Below are 7,878 nucleotides of genomic sequence, written 5' to 3'. Positions count from 1 at the left end.
GACAGCTAGACCGTTTCCTCCACGTAGCCCGAGGATGCAGCTGTAACGTGGCATGTAACAGAGTCAACCTTTTGTGAGGTTTTGAGACAGGGTCTCATGTAACCCAGGTTGCCCTCTAACTTGCTGTATAGCAGAGGTTACCCTGAGCTCTTGATCCTCCTGCCTCAGCATTCCAAGAGTTGGCATTACAGGTTTGCGCTATGGTGCCCAGTTAATTTTTTGAGTAATGCTGAGGGCTTGAGCTCAGGGAGAAAACCTACCAGCCTCTGATCCGCTGGCACCCGACCGTGGATCCATGGAGCACTGTCTGTTTTCTTCCCAAGCTGTGGAGGGGTCCTCCTTGCTGATTCCTGTGGTCCACCCTTCCAGTGCAGTTGGAGGAGTCCTCCCTGCTGATCCCCGTGATCCTCCACCCTTCCAGTGCAATCATATCTACACCTGTGAGAAAAAAATATCAGAACCGAGATGTTGCTGCTCACTGGTACGGTTTTTCTAGGTCTTGTCGGTGGCTAAATCTGGAAACACATGGACAGACACACAGACTCACATGGAGTAAAACCTGTGGTCATACTCGATTCAACATTATCCCATTTATTCTAGTTTTTCCCTTTTTAAATTTTTAAATAATTGTGTGTGTGTGTTGAACAGCCCACCTGTGGAAGTCAGTGTGTGTGTGTGTGTGTGTGTGTGTGTGTGTGTATGTAGAACAGTCTGCCTGTGGAGGTCAGAGGGCATCTCGTAGGAGTGGGTTCTCAGCTCCTCAGCCATGGCAGCAAGTGCCTTTAGGGCTGAGCCACTTCGCCAGCCCTCCCCTCCTGCTTTGCTTGCCCAGAGCTTGCCAGTGAGAACAGGCTCACACCATCTGCTGTCTGTGCACTTGCTAATTGATCTCAGCACACCTGTGCGGAGCTCTGGATTGTAGCTGGATCCCATTTAGCATGACATCACCAGCCAGTGCTGTGTTTATCAACAGTTTCCTGTCTCCAGTCTCTGTCTCCTCTTGTTTCAAAGTGACTTAGGCATTAATAGCTGTTTGTTTTACAATTACGATTCATGTCTGTCCTGGGATTCCTTTAGCCTAATTAGATGTGTTTGTCTTGTGTATGTGTGCACATGTGGGTGCGAGAGCATTTGTGCGTGCCTGAGAGAGAGGGGAGAGGGAGAGAGAGAGAGAGAGCGCCAGGTTGGAGACATGACTCAGCTGTTAAGACGAGTCTTGCGTTTCCAGAGGGTCCGGCTTTGGTTCCCGGCGCCCACATCAGGGTGCTCACAGCTTGCTTGTCACTCTGGCTCAGGAGGTCCGATCCCTTCTGCTGGCCTCCAAGGGTACCCACACAGGCGGCACACACAGGTACATAAACACAACAGTAGGCACCTAGAGCTCTGTGTAGACGTTGCTTTTGCTTCTTGTCTGCTGTGGAGCGAACAGCTCTCTCTAGCAGACCCCTGCTGCTGTAATGCTCTGCGCAAGGGCATGCCTCTAAGTGACCATGGATTGAACCTTTTCTACCTGAATCCTGATCCCCTCGGCTAGACGAGCTGATAAACACGGCGTTCTGGGAAGCTTTGTTTCAGTGACACACAGACTTGACCACGAATTATGTCATGTACGCCACCAGTGCCACCAGACCTGAGCCATCACACAGCAGATCCCCAGTTCCTGGTGCCGCCGTGATCCCCCGACAGGAGATCAAGAGCTGGGGGCAGGGTAAGGGTGGGCAGGGGTAGCTTTGTAAGCCTGTCTGACCCAGAGAGCCCTCGCAAAGACTCTGGAGTCTTAAGTGCCCCCTCCCCCGTTCCTCTGTGAAGCCTGTGGGGGACTCCATAACCCTAGCTGCCCTGTGCTGCTGACCAGGTGGAACACCAGGGTCTCTTGAGGACATCTCTTCATCTCCTGACTGTGGATTGCAAAATAAAAGCGGTATTTTAAGAACTTACTTATAGACATGCCCGCAGCAGCATTGTTCCTAATAGCTAGACAGCCGAGCAACCCAAATGCCCATCAACTTGATGGATGGGTAAATAAGATGTGGTACGTGACCACCCAGTGGAACATGACTCAGCATGAACAGGGGAAGCTGTGCTGAAGATTGCTGCAGCGGGGAGAAGCCTGGGGATGTCTGCTCAGTGAAAACAAGTAGACGCTCAGAGCCACATAACAGATGATTCTATCTCTGTCCAGAGCGAACAATCCAGAGACAGACCGTGGATTAGTGTCAGCAGCCGGATGAGGCTGGGCTACGGATGGGGAAGAGGCACCGGGTTGACAGCTAAGGAGATGGCTTGTTTGAGAGAGTGAGGCAATGTTTGAAAATTGATTGTGGAAATTGTGTAACTCCGTGAAGATACAGATGGCATTGGGTTCCACACTTGAAATTGGTGAATTCCAGGGCATCTGGACAACAGCTCAATTCCTTTCATGAACAAGGGTAAGGTAGAGCCTTTGGGCTGGCACAGACCGACTGAAAGCTTACCCGAGAGTGTGTATCCAGCTGTTCTGTCACATGGTATATGTGACAGTCATGGGTATCCCCAGGTCTCAGGCTGTGGGTGAAGGGAATTACATGGGATTAAGAAGAGAACAGGGGCTTGAAGTGGCCCTACTGGTGAACTGCGTGCCTTTAATCCCAGCACTCAGGAGGCAGAGGCAGGTGGATCTCTGTGAGTTTGAGGCCAGCCTGATCTACAGAGTTAGTTCCAGGACAGACAACAGTCAAAGCTACACAGAGAAACCCTGTCTTGGTTTTAAAAAAATGATGGTTTCAAACCCACATGTTTCAGAATATTAAAACATAAACTTCTGGTTGGTTTTGTTTCGTGGGCCATCACCCTAAGAGTGCCTAGGGTCCCTGCGGCCACCCCGTCTGGCAGGCGTATAACCTGTGCCTGTTCCTACCTACTCTGTGGATATTCTTCCCCCTCGGGTTGCCCATGTGCCTGCCTCACCTTTTACCCGAGAGTGAAGCAGGTGGATTGTTGAAATACATCTAATAGCTGGGTTCGGCAGCACACCACTGTAAGCCTAGTGCTGGGGAGGCTGAGGCAGGAGGATTGCTGCCAGTTGGAGGCCAGCCTGAGAAACAGTAGGATCCGTCTCAAACTGTCAATAGCAGGAGGCGGTGGTGGTGTGTGCTTTTAATCCCACAGTCGGGAAGCAGAGGCAGGTGGATCTCTGTGAGTTCAAGGCCAGCCTGGTCTACAGGGTGTGTTTCAGAACAGACAGAACTGTTTCCGTAGAGAAACCCTGTGTGGGGGTGGGGGGGGTGGGGGGGAGTCAGCAACAACAATAACAAACAAAGGGAAGAGAGGGCAGGAGTCTGAGGAACGTGAAATCCGGTTCCAGACCAGTTCCCAGGCCAGCTGGGAGCTTGTCTGCCTGTCTCACAAGAACAAACAAACAGGCTCCCAGGAAAGTCATGTGGGTTGCCTCCCTGCGCCCAGCTTTCCTCCCAGCAAATGGCAGAGCGGCTGATGCCACAAGATGAAATGCTGGCCTGGGAGCCACCAGCTCCTCAGGGGTGGGGGAGAGGTGTTGGCCGGTTGCTGTCAGTGGCGGTGGCATGGCTACTTAGGCAGGCTGCATTCTGGTCAGACAGTCTGGTTATTAGTGGGTCTGGCTCCCTGGAGACCGGTTAGGACTTGTTTGAATCTCCCATGCTGTTGTTTTTTTCCATGTCCCGTTTCCCTCGGCAGAATAAGGGCCTAAGCTTAGCCCTGGCAAACCTAGATCAAATCAATGGGTCAGTATTTGCATACCACCCACGGTCAAGGTCTGACTTTTCTCCCATATTCCCTGGGGACAAATACATTGACTGTGGATAAGGAATGTGGACTTGGGGCACGGGGGTGACCCCTAGAGCATCTGCCCTAATTGTGTCCTTCCTCAGACAGGGGTATAGCAGAGGTTCGTTCTTTACTTACAAGTTAGACCAGAAGTCCTCAGAGAAAGAGCCTTGCAGCACACCCTCTAGATGGCACCAGGATATCCACATTTACAGAAGAAAACATCAGCTAGTTTGTCATGAAGACTATCCAGGCAGGCTTCACAATAGAGATGACACTTTTTAAAAGTGTGTGTGTGTGTGTGTGTGTGTGTGTGTGTGTGTGTTTGTGTATGCTTGCATACACGTGTGTGCATGTGGTGGCCAGAGGACGACCTTGGGTGTCATTCTGTAGGCACAATCCACTTTTTATCATTTTCAGATTTATTTTGTGGGTGTGAGTGTTTTACTCACATGTATGTCTGTGAACCACGTGTGTTCCTGGTGCCCAAGGAGGTCAAAAGAGTATTGGATCACGTGGGACTGGAGTTACAGACGGTTGTGAGCCTTCATGTGGGTCCTGGGAATCGAACCCTGGCCCTCTGCAGGAACAAGTATTCTTAACCCTGAGTCATCTCTCAGCCCCTCCACTTTTCTTTTTCTTTTTTTAGTTTTTCGAGACAGGGTTTCTTTGTGTAGCTTTGGAGCCTGTCCTGGACCTCACTCTGTAGACCAGGCTGGCCTTGAAAACACAGAAATCCAATTGCTTCTGCCTCCTGATTGCTGAAATTAAAGGCATGGACCACTACTGCCTGGCGCTACTTTCTTTTTTGAGACACGGTTTCTCACTGGCTGGGAATTTGCCAAGTAGGCCAATGGGCTGGCCAGTGAGCCCCAAAGATCCTTCTGTGTTTGCCTCTTCCTCCATAGTGCTGGGGTTACAGGTGCTGAAATGTTGGATTGTTTTTTTAAAGTATAAGTTCTGGGGATTGAACTCAGATTTAAATATTTTAAATATTTTATTGATTTAGCCATCTCCTCAGGCTCCCTTCCTTCCTTCCTTCCTTCCTTCCTTCCTTCCTTCCTTCCTTCCTTCCTTCGTTCCTTCCTTCCTCTTTCTTAGGCAGGGCCTTATGTAGCTCAGGCTAGCCTCAAAATCTCTATGCAGCTGAGGACAACCTTGACCCTCTGATCCTCCTGCCTCCATCTCCTGAGTATTTGGGTTATAGCTGTGTGCTGACACCCCCAATTTATTCATTGTTGGGTGTGGAGCCCAGAATCTTCTGCATATGAGGCAAGCAAGTTACATCCCCAGCCCCTGATGTCATTCTTAAAGAGTCTCCGACATCAAGGTTTGCTTTGAATGGGATTGCCAGGTATTTCTATATTTCTTCACCACAGTCTCCTGGAATGGGTCCTCCCAATACAGTCAACCCCCAGGTTAGGGGACTGAGAAATAGAGGGACTTGTCCAAGATCACAGACAGCTCGCAAGGCCTCGCAAGTCTCTGTAAACGTTATTTCAACCTCTGTACTAGATACATCTCTACCCGTATTTCAGAAGTTTACCCACCCCCAGTTCAGGATGCAAGCTTCACAGGGCTGCCTGGACATCTTTGTTAATGAGCAGCCCTATGTGTCTGCCCCAGGGGGCAATGCCAGCAGTAGACAGCCCAGTGCACTCTGGAGCCACCCTGGGTCCAGTTGCCCCTCCCTTTGTCTTCACCTCAGCCCGGTGCCAGAAGCTTCCTCTGTGAGAAGGAGAGAAAGGATTCTTTTCCAAGACCCTTGGCTGTCGGGAAATTGGCCCAATAAACACAGTTCTGTGGTCCTAGAGTGGAAAGGGCCCTGCCTTTGAAATTCTGCTCAGGAACACAGGAGGCCCTGGCTCAGAACATCCCCTGTTTTCAATGGTTCATTTTAGCCAAAAGACTGAGTAGCCATGTGTGTGTGTGTGTGTGTGTGTGTGTGTGTGTGTGTGTGTGTGGTGTGTGTGTATGGTGTGTGGTGTTGTGTGGTGTGTGTGTGTGTGAGCCGGAAATCAACATCAGATGTTTTTCTCTATCATTCTTTATATTTTGAGACAGCCTTTCTCACGGGAGTGAGACTTTGTTAGACTGCTTGCCAGTGAGTTCCAGAAACCCACGTGCGCAGAGCCCTGGCACCTGCAGTGTCGGGACTCTAGGTGTGCACCACCTCACCTGTGTTTCCATGTAGATACTAGAGATTCAAACCCGAGTACTCGTTCTTGGCCTGAGCCATCTCCATGGTTCCTCAAGGTTTTATTTATTTATTTATTTATTTATTTATTTATTTATTTATTTATCTATTTATATTTTTTCCCCCAAGACAGGGTTTCTCTACGTAGCTTTGGAGCCTGTCTTGGAACTTGCTTTGTAGACCAGGCTGGCCTTGAACTCATAGAGATCTGTCTGCCTCTATTCCCCCCCCCCCCCCCCCCCCCCCCCCCCCCCCCGAGTCCTGGGATTAAAGGCGTGTGCCACTACTGCCCAGCTCCTCGAGGGGCTTTTAATCTAGAGTGATGACTGGTTTGGGGAGTGGTCAGCTATTGATGTTGTTTAGAGTGGAAAGGAAGGGAGACAGCGGCAAAGCCCCAAGGCTGGCACCGGAAGGAGAGCCAGGGAGTTTCCGTCGAAAGCTGAAACAGGATCCTGGGTAGGCTCGTAGGAGATGATGGCCGCCAAGGACCCAGGAGTCCACACTATCCTGCTACCCTGTTCTGAGCTTACCCCCATCCCTGCACCGCCCTATTCATTCACAGCTCTGTCCCACCTCAGTGCAGGCTCCCAAGGGCAGGGGCAGATCTAGCTTACTCTTTGTATTCTCAGAAGCAGGATGAAGGACCAGCCCATCTCTCAGAAAATGTCTGCGGTTAGCCGGGCGGTGGTGGCACACGCCTTTAATCCCAGCACTTGGGAGGTAGAGGCAGGAGGATCTCTGTGAGTTTGAGGCCAGCCTGGTCTACAAGAGCTAGTTCCAGGACAGGCACCAAAACTACAAACCTTGTCTCAAAAAACAAAACAAAAAAAAAAAAAAGAAGAAAGAAAAAAGAAAAGAAAAGAAAAGAAAAGAAAAGAAAAGAAAAGAAAAGAAAAGAAAAGAAAATGTCTGCGGTGTGGAGGCTGCTTTCTGGGTTGCTGGATGTAGCAGAGCTCAAAGGACTTGGAGTTAAAACAAGGTAAGAAGGTGCAAGGCTAAAATGGCCCAGGTGGAACTGTGGGTGGGGTGGGGGCTCTGTTATCCCCACCTGTTATCCAGGTTGTACTGGGCAAAGGATGTGGATTCAATTGGGAGGTCTAGACCTGCCCAGAAGGTGTGAGCTGCCCTGGGTTCAAGTGGGCAGAGCTCAAGGTTAAGGCCCTGGGATAGCAGAGCTGAGGCGGGTTTAAGGATTATAGATGGCTTCTGCTCTGAAACAATGAAAACAAGCCTGTGGAGGGAAGAAGGGCATCCTTCAAGTCACAGGCTGAGCCACAGCCCAAGGCCATAACCGCCTACATCAGTGTTGAAGGGAGGGGTGTAGGTAGAGGCTGCATATTGTTTCCTGGCTGCCCTGACCTGAATAATCACTCAGAAACTGTATTAATTACAGCAGTATTCAGCCAATGATTCAGACATATTTCTAGCTAGCTCTTACATATTGAATTAACCCATTTCTATTGTTTTATATTTTCTCACAAGGCTCTTGCTTCTTGGGCAGCTACATGGCATCTGCTTCCTTCAGCAACTGCATGGCATCTCTCTGAGTTCGCCTGCATCTCTGTTCCGATTTCCCACTTAGCTTTACTCTGCTAAGCCATTGGCTGAAACAACTTCTTTATTAACCAATGGTAATAAAACATATTCATAGCATACAGAGGGGAATCCCACATCATCTCCCCTTTTCTGTCTAAATAAAAAGGAAAGTTTTAGCTTTAACATAATAAATTACATGTAACAAAACAGGTATCAAGCAAGAATTACACTTACAATATTTAGCCTATTTGTATCTGGAAAGTTTCATATGTAATTTATCTTTAATCTTTTATCAGAACAAAGGAAAACTATAACTATCTGTCTTCAACTCTTCAAAGACTCCAGAAGGATATAATATTACC

Source organism: Myodes glareolus, chromosome 6, assembly GCF_982192425.1.
Source record: "Myodes glareolus chromosome 6, mMyoGla1.1, whole genome shotgun sequence".
In the NCBI taxonomy this organism is placed as follows: domain Eukaryota; kingdom Metazoa; phylum Chordata; class Mammalia; order Rodentia; family Cricetidae; genus Myodes; species Myodes glareolus.
Note: the sequence above shows the minus strand (reverse complement) of the source record.